The sequence below is a fragment of the Chiloscyllium plagiosum genome, chromosome 14, assembly GCF_004010195.1.
Source record: "Chiloscyllium plagiosum isolate BGI_BamShark_2017 chromosome 14, ASM401019v2, whole genome shotgun sequence".
NCBI classification, from domain to species: Eukaryota; Metazoa; Chordata; class Chondrichthyes; order Orectolobiformes; family Hemiscylliidae; genus Chiloscyllium; species Chiloscyllium plagiosum.
Genome location: NC_057723.1, coordinates 80,579,867 through 80,593,449, shown reverse-complemented (window position 1 = coordinate 80,593,449; position 13,583 = coordinate 80,579,867). Strand labels below are relative to the sequence as shown.

Here is a 13,583-nt window from a genome sequence, read left to right as displayed (position 1 = left end):
GAGATCAGAGCTGAAAATGTGTTGCTGGAAAAGCGCAGCAGGTCAGGCAGCATCCAGGGAACAGGAGAATCGACGTTTCGGTCATAAGCCCTTCTTCAGGAATGAGGAAAGTTTGTCTAGCAGGCTAAGATAATAGGTAGCTGACCTATCACCCTCACCTTGACCTCTTTCCACCTATCACATTTCCGACGCCCCTCCCCCAAGTCCCTCCTCCCTACCTTTTATCTTAGCCTGCTGGACAAACTTTCCTCATTCCTGAAGAAGGGCTTATGCCCGAAACGTCGATTCTCCTGTTCCCTGGATGCTGCCTGACCTGCTGCGCTTTTCCAGCAACACATTTTCAGCTCAGAAATTCATAATAGTTTGGTAAGTGTTGTCCAATCATGGAATCACATGTAAAATTGTTCAAAGTTCTACAAACATTGGCTGGTACACAGTACTCAGTCTACTGCAAACCATCAGAGGGAAATACCGTTAGTTATGATTGAGCAGTTGTGGGGAATATGGCCTACCTATCTGGCATCACAACTACACTGAAATTCATATGATAAATTATTTACTTATGTGATAGGCAAAGCATCTATCTGCTTGACAGTAGCATCCTGTTTCTGGAGCAGATCACTTGACTGGCTGTTTTAAAGTGGAGCATGAAAGGGTGAGGTTCACTGTTGCAAATGTTGCAGGCCCTAACAACATCCCAGCAATACTACTGAAGGCTCGTGCCCCAGAACTAGCTATGTTCCTAGCCAAGCTATTCTAGCACAGATATTTCCCAGGTACATCCTGGGCATGAAAAGCTTAAATCCAACCCAGCAAATTACTGCCTTATCAGTCTATTCTCTATCATCACAAAACTTACAGAAAAGATCATTAGTGCTATCAAGCAGCACTTTCAAAGGACTAATACAGTAGTCCCGCTGTACTTGCATGGTATGCATTGCAAGGCCTACCATGGGAGCCCAAAACCATGGATAGGAGCGAACCCATTCATTTAAAATGGGAAATTTACCTTCCCGGCAGTCTGGTTCTGGAATGTTCCCTGTAATATGTTCGGGCCGTGGTAAACAGCAGATAACTGAAACCGCTGAAACCGGATCCGTGGATACAGCGATCACCCTGTACTCAGTTTGGACTTCACCAGGGCTATATGGCTCTAAACCTCATGAAACATGGGCAGAAGAGATAATTCCACAGGGGGCATACGAGTTACTATCCTTGAACCAAGGTAGTATTTGATTGAGTATAGCATCAGGAGCCGTAGCAAAACTGGAGTCAGAGAGCATTGGGAAACTCTTCAATTAGTCTAAATCATCTTGAAGCCTCCTTGTATCCTCTTCATCACTGAATTCACCGGTTTGGTGTCATCCATAAACTTGGAAATATTACATTCAGCAGCTCTGTGTCTGCTGCTAGAAGAGTGCCCTGAATTCCAGGATCGTGGAACACCCAGGAACAAGGTAAATGAAGTGTCGGTGTGGGGGGGCTGTGAATGTAACACACTGCTCTGTCAAGCCTACTTACAGCAGATGGCAGACCAAAGTTACAGCCTCACTGGGGAACAGTAAGCTGCTTGATTTGATATTGCCTCATAGCCAACACATTTGCAATATGTCCAATGCCAAGATTCTGTGACCTTTGCACCCTTTAAACCCTCTGCATGCCTGATCTAGCTGTAGCTCCTGTACACTGAGATACCTGGTAAAGGCTGCAATGCCCTCCTTCCAAAGCACCCGTGCACTGTTCACTTCCCCAGTAGCTGGCTGCAGAGTAAAGTATCTCCTTAAACCCAGGCGGGCTGCAGGTATATAGCTCCTTCAAAGTCCGTAGGCCGGGTGATAGAGGTGGCCTTTGGCATGCTTGCCTACGTTGGTCAGAGCATTGAGTACAGGTGTTGGGACATCATGTTACAGCTGTATGAAACATTGGTAAGGCCACATTTGGATTACTGTATACAATCCTGGTCGCTCTGCCAAAGGAAAGATGTTATTAAATTGGAAAGGCTGCAAAGAAGATTTAGAAGGATGTTACTGAATTATAAGGAGAGGATAGGACAGTTTTCCTTGGAGGTAAGAGACTGAGGAGTGACCTGAGAGCTTTATAAGATCACGAGGGACATGAACAGGGTGCATAGCCAAGGTTTTTTTCCCTAAGGATGTTTAAAACTAGAGGACATAGGTTTAAGGTGCGAGGGGAAAGATATAAAAGTGACCTGAGAGGCATCTTGTTCATGCAGAGGGTGGTGCATTCAAAGAACGAACTGCCAGAGGATGTGGTAGAGGCAGGTACAACTACAACAGTCAAAAAACATTTTGACAGGTACATGGAGAGGAAAGGTTTAGAGAGAGATAGGTCAAATGCTGGCAAATGAGACTAGTTCAGTTTGAGACATGGAAAAGTTGGACTGAAAGGTCAGTTTCCATGCTGTATCTTGTCTTCCTCACTCTAGGCACCCTATGATCTGTATATGTCCGTGCGCAAGAAGTTGCTTGTAGTGCTCGCAAAACAAAGCTTTTCACTGTAGGCGCATGTGACTGCAATCTAATCAACTCGTACTCAGCATAAAGGAAAAAAACAGTTCTGGGAGGCCAATCATTCCTGCCCCACGACCTCTCTGCAGGACGTCATCAGAGTAGCGTCTTAGGCCCAACCATCTTCCAGCTGCTTTATCAATAACTTTATATCCATCATAAGGTCAGAGTGGGTGCATAATATTTAGCACCATCACTTCCTCAGATACTGAAGCCCTTGCGCAAACGCAACAAGATCTGGACAACATTCAGGCTTGAGCCAATAAGGGAGGATAACAAATGCACCGCCCTAGTGCAAGGCAATGAGCCTCTCAATCAAGGGAGAATCTAACCAGTATTCCTTGATAATGAATCTCATTATTATTACTGAATCCCTCACTATCAATATCCCAGGGGTTACCATTGACCATACATACAATGATTATACTGGCAGGTCGGAGGGTAGGACTTCTGTGGTAAGTAACTTACCACCTGTCTCCTGATGAATGCTCTACCACATATAAAGGCACAAGTCAGGAGTGTGATGAACTACTCTCCAATTGCCTGGATGGCTACAGCTCTAACATTCAAGAAATTTGACCCATCCAGGACAAAGCAGCCCACTTGACCGCCATCTCATCTACCATCTTCAACATTAGATTAGACTCTCTACAGTATGGAAGCAGGCTATTTGGCCCAACAAGTCCGCACCGACCTTCTGAAGAGTTGCCCACACAGACCTAAACACTACCCTATATTTACCCCTGACTAATGCACCTAACACTATGGGTAATTTATCATGGCCAATTCATCTGACCTGCACATCTTTGGACTGTAGGAGGAAACCGGAGCACCCGGAGGAAACCCGTGCAGATGCGGGGAGAATGTGCAAACTCCACACAGACAGTCGCCGAGGCAGGTATCGAACCTAGGCCCCTGGCGCAGTAAGGTAACAGTGCTAACTACTGAGCCATCATGCCGCCTCTCTTCACTGCCAAACACAATGGCAATAGTGCTTACCATCTACAAGATCCACTGCAGTTACTCAATCTCCTTAGACAACAAACAAACAAACTCTACAGGTTGGAAGGACAAAGGAAACAGATACATGGAAACACCATCACCTGCTAACTCTCATCCAAGTCTTGCACCTGTCCTGATCAATGCAGGATGAAAACCTTTGATAGCAGGTTTGTTTTTGGAAATACTCAAGTTCTATACCTTCACCATTACTTCTTTCATTACTGTTCAAATGCTTACATTAATTTTGGTGAGAGTATCTCCCTGTTACAATGTTGTGCTTGGTTTTTCTTCAGTGGGATCACAAAGACACCAATTCCATTTTGGCTGCATTTATCTACTTGAAGAAGGTTTTAAGTTTATAAAAAAAACATTTGTACAATGAAAGGGGAGTGGCCAGTTCTGCCAGCTCAGCTTTTCTCTGGTTTGGTTTGGGTTTTAGCAGGCTGGCTGTATAGAGCTGCTGGTCAGTTGTTAGCTGGGAATCCAAAAGAAACAGCTACATGGAAGGTGTTCTATGCTGAATCTCTCTGCCATCTCTCTTTCCTGTAAGACTCTGTGTTTGATTTTACCTTTTTTTTGCCAAGGGTGTGCTCAAGGGGCTCGTTGCAGGAATTTAGAACAGCATCATTAAGTTGGGATAGTCTGTTGGGTTTTTGGATAGGCTAAGTTATTCTGTATTCTGTACTCTTTTGTTCATGTTTCATTCAGCACATTTATTGTGTTTAAAGCTGAGGGGCTTTGACCAGCTGCATCACTCCTGGAATATCCGCTTTACACCTGCTCAAAACAACTAGAAAAGTTTGGGTCTGGACTACTTTTTTGAAATGTTTAGAGGGAATCTGACCTGGTCCATAACAGTCCCAATTTCATATTAGTACCTCTTCAGTGAAAATATATGTCCAAATCTGTTATATAGTCGCAAAAGACTATGTAAAATGTAATATATGCTCTTGTACAGATTCAGGCTTCATTGTTAGCATCTTTCAGGGTGTATGCAATTGGTGTCTAGACCTCCTGGTAAAAAGAAACATCATTTGGAATACTGTGTTCAATTCTGCTACAGGAAAGATGTTGTGAAACTTGAAAAGGTTCAGAAAAGATTTACAAGGATGTTGCCAGGGTTGGAGGATTTGAGCTATAGGAAGAGACTGAACAGGCTGGGGCTGTTTTCCCTGGAGCGTCGGAGGCTGAGGGGTGACCTTATAGTGGTTTATAAAATCATGTGGGGCATGGATAGGATAAATAGACAAGGTCTTTTTCACAGGGTAGGGGAATCCAAAACTAGAGGGCATAGGTTTAAAGTGAAAGGGGAAAGATTTAAAAGGGACCAAAGGGCAACTTTTTCATGCAGAGGGTGGTGCGTGTATGGAATGAGCTGCCAGAGGAAGTGGTGGAGGACGGTACAATTGCAGCATTTAAAAGGCATCTGGATGGGTAGATGAATAGGAAGGGTTTGGAGGGATATGGGCCAAATGTTGGCAAATGGAACTCGATTAATTTAGGATATCTGGTCAACATGGACGAGTTGGACTGAAGGGTCTGTTTCCGTGCTGTACATCTTTGTGATTCTGTGACTACTTTTGTTCCCATTTTCAATCACATTTTTTTGCTGAAAACATAATATAGCTAGCTACGTTCTGTGGTAATTATCTTCCAAATTTACCTTACTGGTTCGATCACTGAATTGAGCTGGGATGGAAGTTGGGTGTAGAGTGCAAGAATTCTACATCTATGAAAGGAAATGTGTGTGTGTGAGAAGAGATCAGAACAAACTTAGAGTGTTCCCATTCATCCCAAACCAACCTCGAACACCACCGCCACTAAAAAGAACACCTCTAATTAGCTTGACTTCACTCTTGGCATTACTGACCGATCAAGGAAAGGGCAGGTGCTTAGTTAAAAGAAAATAGATCTGTTTGCTCTTGGCACAGTTTCCTGAGAAGCTTTATCAAAGGTTTGACTTTATACTTTCACTTTTTCACTGAGCAAAGGTTGTAGAGAAATGTGATCCAATCCTGATGTATAATTAGTTTGTTTTAATTTGTGACCATATAGCAGTTAGAAGCATCCATTAGTTGAAATGCAGAATTTGTCAAGCCTAGTTATTTGACCAATTTAAACATGGACTATATCTAAATGTGGAACTTGAGATTTGTGCTCCATTAAAACTTAATCTTTACCAATTCCACCACTTATATTTTAAATAACCCTGAAGAGGCTGGTATCCTGTCACCAAGTCATCCTCTATTTACACAGAGTCCTTGACACTGGTCCAGCTCCCTCTGAAGTAGTCTTAGAATGAACAGAACCTCTGACACAGCTGGCTATATGTATCCATCAGGGTTCCCTGATTGGAGCAGGTTAACAGTCCCAATCAGGGAACTCATATTCTATGAGGGCCACATGGTTGACTTTGTTACAATCACTACAGTATCCTTACACACTTTCTCGATGGTAGGTTGCAATTCTACGCAGTTTCTTAAGAAGCCAAAGTGAGTACCATAAGAACATAAGAAATAGGAGCAGGCTATTTGGCCCTTTGAGCCTGCTCTACAATTCAGTAACATCATGGCTGATCTTTTCGTGGACTCCTCAGTGCAACTCGTGGAATTACACAGATTCAAAACCCTTCGGGTGAAAAAGTTCCTCCTCAATCAGTCCTAAACCTGTTCTCCTTTATTTTGAGGCTATGCCCCCTAATTCAAGGTTCACCTGCCAGTGGAAACAACCTCCCTGCTTCTATCTTATTTATTCCCTTGATAATTTTATATGTTTCTACAAGAGACCCCCTCATTCTGCTAAAATCCCATGAGCGTAGTCCATGTCTACTCAATCTCTCCTCATAAGTCAACCCTCTCAACTCTGGAACCTCCTCTGCACTCCCCTCCAGTGCCAGTACATCCTCTCTCAAATAAGGAGACCAAAACAGCTGCACAGGTGTGGCCTCAGCAGCACCCTGTACAGCTGCAGCATAACCTCCCTATTTTTAAACTCCATCCATCTAGCAACGTAGGACAATAAAGGATGAATGTCTATGGACTGAGGAATTACTTGGGAATCAAATTTTAAAAAGGTCTGATGTCTCTCCAGTGAGCCAGACTCATTATCTACTCTAGTTGGAGTAGATCAGTTCTCTATTTTATTTGAAGGAGGCAGGAAAGGAGAGGTGAATAAAAGAAATATTGTTTTTGTAAGTGGATTACAAGATTGTCAAGTCTTGGCTTAGTCAGCACTATGGCACACACATGTCCCAGTCCAGACACGTGACACAATAATCTAGATTAAGACAGATCAGTATCACACTGCTGCTTGTCAAACTTTATTGTGTGCAAACTAGCTACCATACTTCTGACATTACAGCAGCATCTACACTTCATTAGCTACAGTGCTTTGGGATATCCTATGGTCGTGAAATGCTATTTATAAATTCATGATTACTCCTCTTCTTCATGTGGACAAATTAAAAAAAACAATTTTCTATCGAGTTCTTTTTTCTTGCATTATGCATCAATTCCCATAGATAAAACAAGCTATTCTTATTAGCCTTCATTTGTAAAGCAACTCTTCAGTTTTTTTCTTCAGAGATCAATAAATAAGATGATGGTGAGATTGATTCTAACTGGGAAACTCAGCCACAACAGGGACAAACCAATTCTCTTGGGATGTTTAAAAAAAACGCCCTGCCCACTCTTCCTGCTCCTGAACACTATTCAGCACAGGGGACAGAATGCCTCTTTAAACACCAATGCCTCCATACTTTAAATGCACTCCATGTGCTCCAAACGTGGGAAGTCATACCAGTGCTATACTTCCCATACACACAGGGTCGACAACGCATAGCCTATGCTTATCAACCTGTGTTTGGATCAGTGTAAATGCTGGAACACAGCATCGCTTGTTTGACATCCTCTGGGTTTTACATCTGAAGGGATGGAGAAAAAAAAGAATGAAGTAGAAATCAGCTTGTCACATGTAATAAAAGGTAAGTATTGAAAATAAATCAAACATGAGTCAAGGTAATCTCAGTTAATAAGTCTTTGCTGTCAATCACTCACTCAGTTGGTTAAGAATTGGGTGACTAAAACACACAAGGATTGCTGATACTTATTCTTTCTCTCCTGTCCTACACCTGCTGAAACTAACAGTTACACACACCCTGGTAATATAAGAAAGCCCTTCATTCATTTTCCAACATGTTAAAAAGTTGTACATTACAATTGGTCTTGATTACATCCAGCTCAGCGTAGACTAAAATCAGTTAGCTCTTGCTTTTTTGAGTCAGCCAGCTGTTAGCAAGTTTAGAAGCCGGCACCATTTTTAATAGCATTTTAAACAAAGCCAGTGAGAAATTCAGTATTAGCCACTGCTTATCTGATAAGGGATACACTCTCTTTTTATAGATACACGGTTAAGGCCGGAAAACAGGTGCACATTGGCAAGAACTAAGAATTGATCTATCTTCACAAGCTTAACCAGCTGAAATCACATAACAGAGCACTGCCTGTTGCTGCAGTTTATCCTGCTCGGCTAACATTGCTGATAAGGTTTTTTGACCTGTATTTAGAACAAAGTATATTGACCCTACTACGTTCTATCAATCCCTACCCCCACAAACAAGTGAAAGTGGAGTCACTGTCTGGTCAACAGAGAACCAAATTGTGGGTTTGAAACATTACAAAGTAGACAATTCATATCAGCAAATGCACAGCTCATCTTAAGGCATGCAAGTGCATTACTATCAGCACTGACCACAGTACAGACCTCCCACTTTTCAAGTAATGCTTGCTTACAACTTCAAAGATTTCCCATCACCTACTTCCAGGTTCATTAAACAGCACTGTATCCCATTCTCAAACTCAGCAAAGCACTCCCCAATGCACATCTTCTACTTTACCCTGCGAGATTGCACTTGCGGCTAGTCAGGGATAGCTTAGCACTGAAAGACTACGGCTGCCGAGAACTAAACTGGATCCCTACAGCTCGGCTAACAAACAAAGCCTTGGATTCTATTTAGAATTAGCTAGATTGAAGTTGAAGCCACAGATCAGTAGCACTTTTCAATGCCCCACAAATCACCTGGCGATTTAAGAATCAACAAGCTGTGCAGAAATAGTGTTAACAATTACTGTCCAGCACAAAACCAATCTAAACAACAACCACTGCTCACATTCACGTGTCAAGGTGGAAAGCAGTGTTAACCAACCCCAATAATGAAGCAACTGAAGCAACACACATACACAAAGATACACACCCTCCCAGATTACTTCATCTTACTTAAGTTGGGTGGTTGACCTTCTCAGAACTGCTTCCAACGGATTTACATCTTTCCTGAAACAAAACGACCAATTCTTTGCACATTACTCCAAATGTTGTCAGGAGTCTTCATCTTCAAAACTGGCTACATCCTCACCTCGTTCTACTCAGAGTAATGTTCCCACTATTTTCATCCTGGACTAACTCTTAGTTTAATGTTATTATATCTATCTGATATCACAATGTGTGCTATTTGAAAAATAAGCCACAAGGACTGGGAAAAGATACAAATAAAACAAAAGCGTTTTAATTCAAAAATTAAAAATTAAAATGTTGAACGTAACTTGAAATGGCATCAAGTTCTTGTCTTTGAGGGATAGCTGAACAGGTCAACCACGAATGAGAGTTATTGAACTCTACTGTCTTGCTGGCAAGAACAACTTATTGGTAAGTTCAGTAGCTTCCTGAAATAGGAGTCAAACAAATATGGACCAAATACCTCTGGAATCCATTTCCTTGTTTTAGTACTTTTTGCATTAAAGCTTTCAAGTCCAAAGCTATAACTCAGCACATGGATAGCTAGTTCCAAAATCCACCTATGACTCCACTGTCATTTAATATATGACTTCCTGAAGAATTTTACATGATCTGCCTGCTCCCACAGTTTCTCTCAGAAACAGCTTTAAAGCATTGAAGAAAGCAAAATGACTAAGGGATGTACACCCTATTACATGACAAAGCACATTTCTTTTTGCACATAACCTATGAAAGAACCAAGTCTATAGTAAGAATGCAAAGTTAGTCAGCCAGGCCAAGATCAGGAACTGTGAGTGAACTCTGAACTTGATCTAATGCATGCTCTTAGAAAATACTGAACGCCTCTCCACACAGAGTGTGAGATGGATGCAGCCATCATCATTTTCTCTTGCAAGTACAAAAGGTACAACAAATAAAGGTTAATGACAAGAGTTTTTTTAAAATCTGACCGTGATTTGCCAGCTATCTACCACAGCACTTAGAGCAATAGAGATGGACAGCGTGGAAACAGACCCTTTGATCCAAACCATCCATGCCGACCAGATATTCCAACCTGATCTAATCTCACTTGCCAGCACCTGGCCCATATCCCCCTAAACCCTGCCTTTTATGTACCCATCCAGATGCCTTTTAAATGTTGCAATTTTACCAGCCCCCACCACTTCCTCTGGCAGCTCATTCTATACACTTACCACCCTCTCATGAAAAAGTTGTCCCTTAGGTCTCTTTTATATCTTTCCCCACTTACTCTAACCCTATGCCCTCTAGTTCTGGACTCCCCCACCCTAGAGAAAAGACTTTGTCTATTTACCCTATCCATGTCTCTCATAATTTTGTAAACCTCTATAAGGTCACACATCAGCATCCGACGCTCCAGGGAAAACCATCCCAGCCTGTTCAGCCTCTCCCTGTAGCTCAAATCCTCCAACCTAGCAACATCCTTGTAAATCTTTTCTGAACATTGTCAAGTTTCACAACATCTTTCCGATAGGAAGGAGACCAGAACTGCAGGCAATATTCCAACAGTGGCCTAAACAACGTCCTGTACAGCCGCAACATGACCTCCCAACTCCTGTACTCAATACTCTGACCAATAAAGGAAAGCATACTAAACGCCTTCTTCACTATCCTATCTACCTATGATTCCACTTTCAAGGAGCTACGAACCTTCATCCCAAAGTCTCTGTGTTCAGCAACACTCCCTAGGACCTTACCATTAAGTGTATAAGTCCTGCTAAGATTTATTTTCCCAAAATGCAGCACCTCGCACTTATCGGAATTAAACTCCATCTGCCACTTCTCGGTCTATTGGCCCATCAGATCAAGATCCTGTTGTAATCAGAGGTAACCCTCTTCGCTGTCCACTACACCTCCAATTTTGGTGTCATCTGCAAACTTACTAACTCTACCTCTTATGCTCACATCCAAATCATTTATGTAAATGACAAAAAGTTGAAGACCCAGCAGTGATCCTTGTGGCACTCCACTGATCACAGGCCTCCAGTCTGAAAAACAACCCTCCAACACCACCCTCTGTCTTCTACCTTTGAGCCAATTCTGTATCCAAATGGCTAGTTCTCCCTTTATTCCGTGAGATCGAACCATGCTAACGGGTTTCCCATGGAGAACCTTGTCGAACGCCTTACTGAAGTCCAGATAGAACACTGCTCTGCCCTCATCAGCCTTCTTTGTTACTTCTTCAAAAAAGTCAATCAAGTTTGAGAGACATGATTTCCCACGTACAAAGCCATGTTGACTATCCCTAATCAGTCCTTGCCTTTCCAAATACATGTACATCCTGTCCCTCAGGATTACCTCCAACAAATTGCCCACCACCGACATCAGGCTCAGTGGTCAATAGTTCCCTGGCTTATCCTTACTACCCTTCTTAAACAGTGGCACCACGTTAGCCAACCTCCACTCTAAGGATTCACTCGATCTATCCTGTCTATACCTGACATATGCTTCCTTCTTTTTCTTTACCAAACCCTCAATTTCTTTAGTCATCCAACATTCCCTATACCTGCTAACCTTTCCTTTCACACTAACAGGAATATACTTTCTCTGGATTCTTGTTATCCCATTTCTGGAAGGCTTTCCATTTTCCAGCTGAACTTTTACCTGCAAACATCTGTGTCCAATCAGCTTTCGAAAGTTCTTGCCTAATACCGTCAAAATTGGCCTTTCTCCAACTTAGAACTTCAACTTTTAGGTCTGGTCTATCCTTGTCCATCACTATTTTAAATCTAATAGAATTATGGTCGCTGGCTCCAAAGTGCTCCCCCACTGACACCTCAGTCACCTGCCCTGCCTTATTTCCCAAGAGTAGGTCAGGTTTTGCACCTTCTCTAATAGGTACATCCACATATTGAATCAGAAAATTTTCTTGTACACACTTAACAAATTCCTCTCCATTTAAACCCTTAACACTATAGCAGTCCCAGTCTATGTACGTAAAGTTAAAAATCCCCTACCATAACCACTCTATTATTCTTACAGATAGCTGAGATTTACTTACAAGTTTGTTTCTCAATTGCCCTCTGACTATTAGGGGGTCTATAATACAATCCCAATAAGGTGATCATCTTCTTATTTCTCAGTTCCACCCAAATAACGTCCCTGGATGTATTTCCAGGAATATCCTCCCTCAGCACAGCTGTAATGCTATCCCTTATCAAAAATGCCACTCCCCCTCCTCTCTTGCCTCCCTTTCTGTCCTTCCTGTAGCATTTGTATCCTGGAACATTAAACTGCCAGTCCTGCCCATCGCTGAGCCATGTTTCTGTAATTGCTATGATATCCCAGTCCCATGTTCCTAACCATGCCCTGAGTTCCCCGTTAGGCCCCTTGCATTGAAATAAATACAGTTTAATTTATTAGTCTTACCTTGTCCCTGCCTGCCCTGACTGTTTGACTCACTTCGTTCTCAACTGTACCAGTCTCAGATTGATCTCTTTGCTCACCATCTCCCTGGGTCCCACCCTCCAACCTTACTAGTTTAAATCCTCCCAAGCAGCTCTGGCAAATTTCCCTGCCAGTATATTAGTCCCCTGCTAATTTAGGTGCAAACTGCCCTTCCTGTACAGGTCACTTCGACCCCAAACAAGATTCCAATGATCCAGAAATGTGAATCCTTCTCCCATACACCAGCTCCTCAGCCATGCATTCATCTGCTCTATCCTCCTATTCCTGCCCTCACTAGCTCGTGGCACTGGGAGTAATCCAGATATTACCACCCTTGAGGATCTCCTTTTTAAATTCCTGCCTAACTCTCTGTAATCTCCCTTCAGAGTCTCAAACTTTTCCCTTCCTATGTCGTTGGTTCCAATGTGGACAATGACTTCCTGCTGGCCCCTCTCCCCCGTGAGAACATTCTGCACCCTCTCTGAGACATCCTTGATCCTGGGACCAGGGAAGCAACACACCATTCTGCTTTTTTCGCTGCTGGCCACAGAAACATCTGTCTCTACCTTGGACTAACACAATTGATCTCTTGGAACCCGATGTACCCCTCATTGCATTAGAGCCAGTCTCAACACCAGAAACTTGGCTGTTCGTGCTAAGTTCCCCTGAGAATCCATCACCCCCTACATTTTCCAAAACAACATACTTGTTTGAAATGTGTATAGCCACAGAAGGCTCCTGCACTCGCTGCCTACCTCTCTTACCTTTCCTGGAGTTAACCCATCTGTGTGACTGTACCTGAGACTTTCCCCCCTTCCTATAACTACCATCCATCACATACTGTTGCTATTGCAAATTCCTTTCCTTGCTTCTAACCGTCTCTCCAACCGATCTATTTGATCTTGTAGGATTTGCAACCAACAGCATTTATTGCAGATATAATCTGCAATAACCCTTAAATTCTCTTTGAACTCCCACATCTGACAAGAAGCGCATATCACTCTACTAAAGGCCACTTTTGCTCCTTCACAATCTACAGACCCAGAAAATAACACCATCTTATTCCTCTACAAAACACTGCCCAGGTTATATTAATAGTTTTGGCTTATATTTTACATTTAATCAATAGACATATCTCAAAAACACAATCAAGAAAGAACCCACTCTACTCACTACTGCAGACTTTCTGTAGGTCCCACTTAAAAACAATACACTTATCTGCTTCTGTGCTGTGAACTTCGCCCAAACTGTTCCTCCAAGATCAGTTGTGAATTTCATTGTTTGTTGATTTTCCTAGTCGCACTCTGATGTCCAGCGATACATGAATTCAAATAGCAAAGGCAGTAACTGTGCAGGTTC

The 13,583-nt window shown here is 42.5% G+C and overlaps 1 protein-coding gene across 5 annotated transcripts in view; it reads right to left on the bottom strand.

The window, feature by feature from the left end:
• LOC122556843 (protein FAM53A-like) overlaps positions 1–13,583 on the bottom strand; it is a 174,661-nt gene that overhangs the window by 89,189 nt on the left and 71,889 nt on the right. The window lies entirely within an intron of this gene.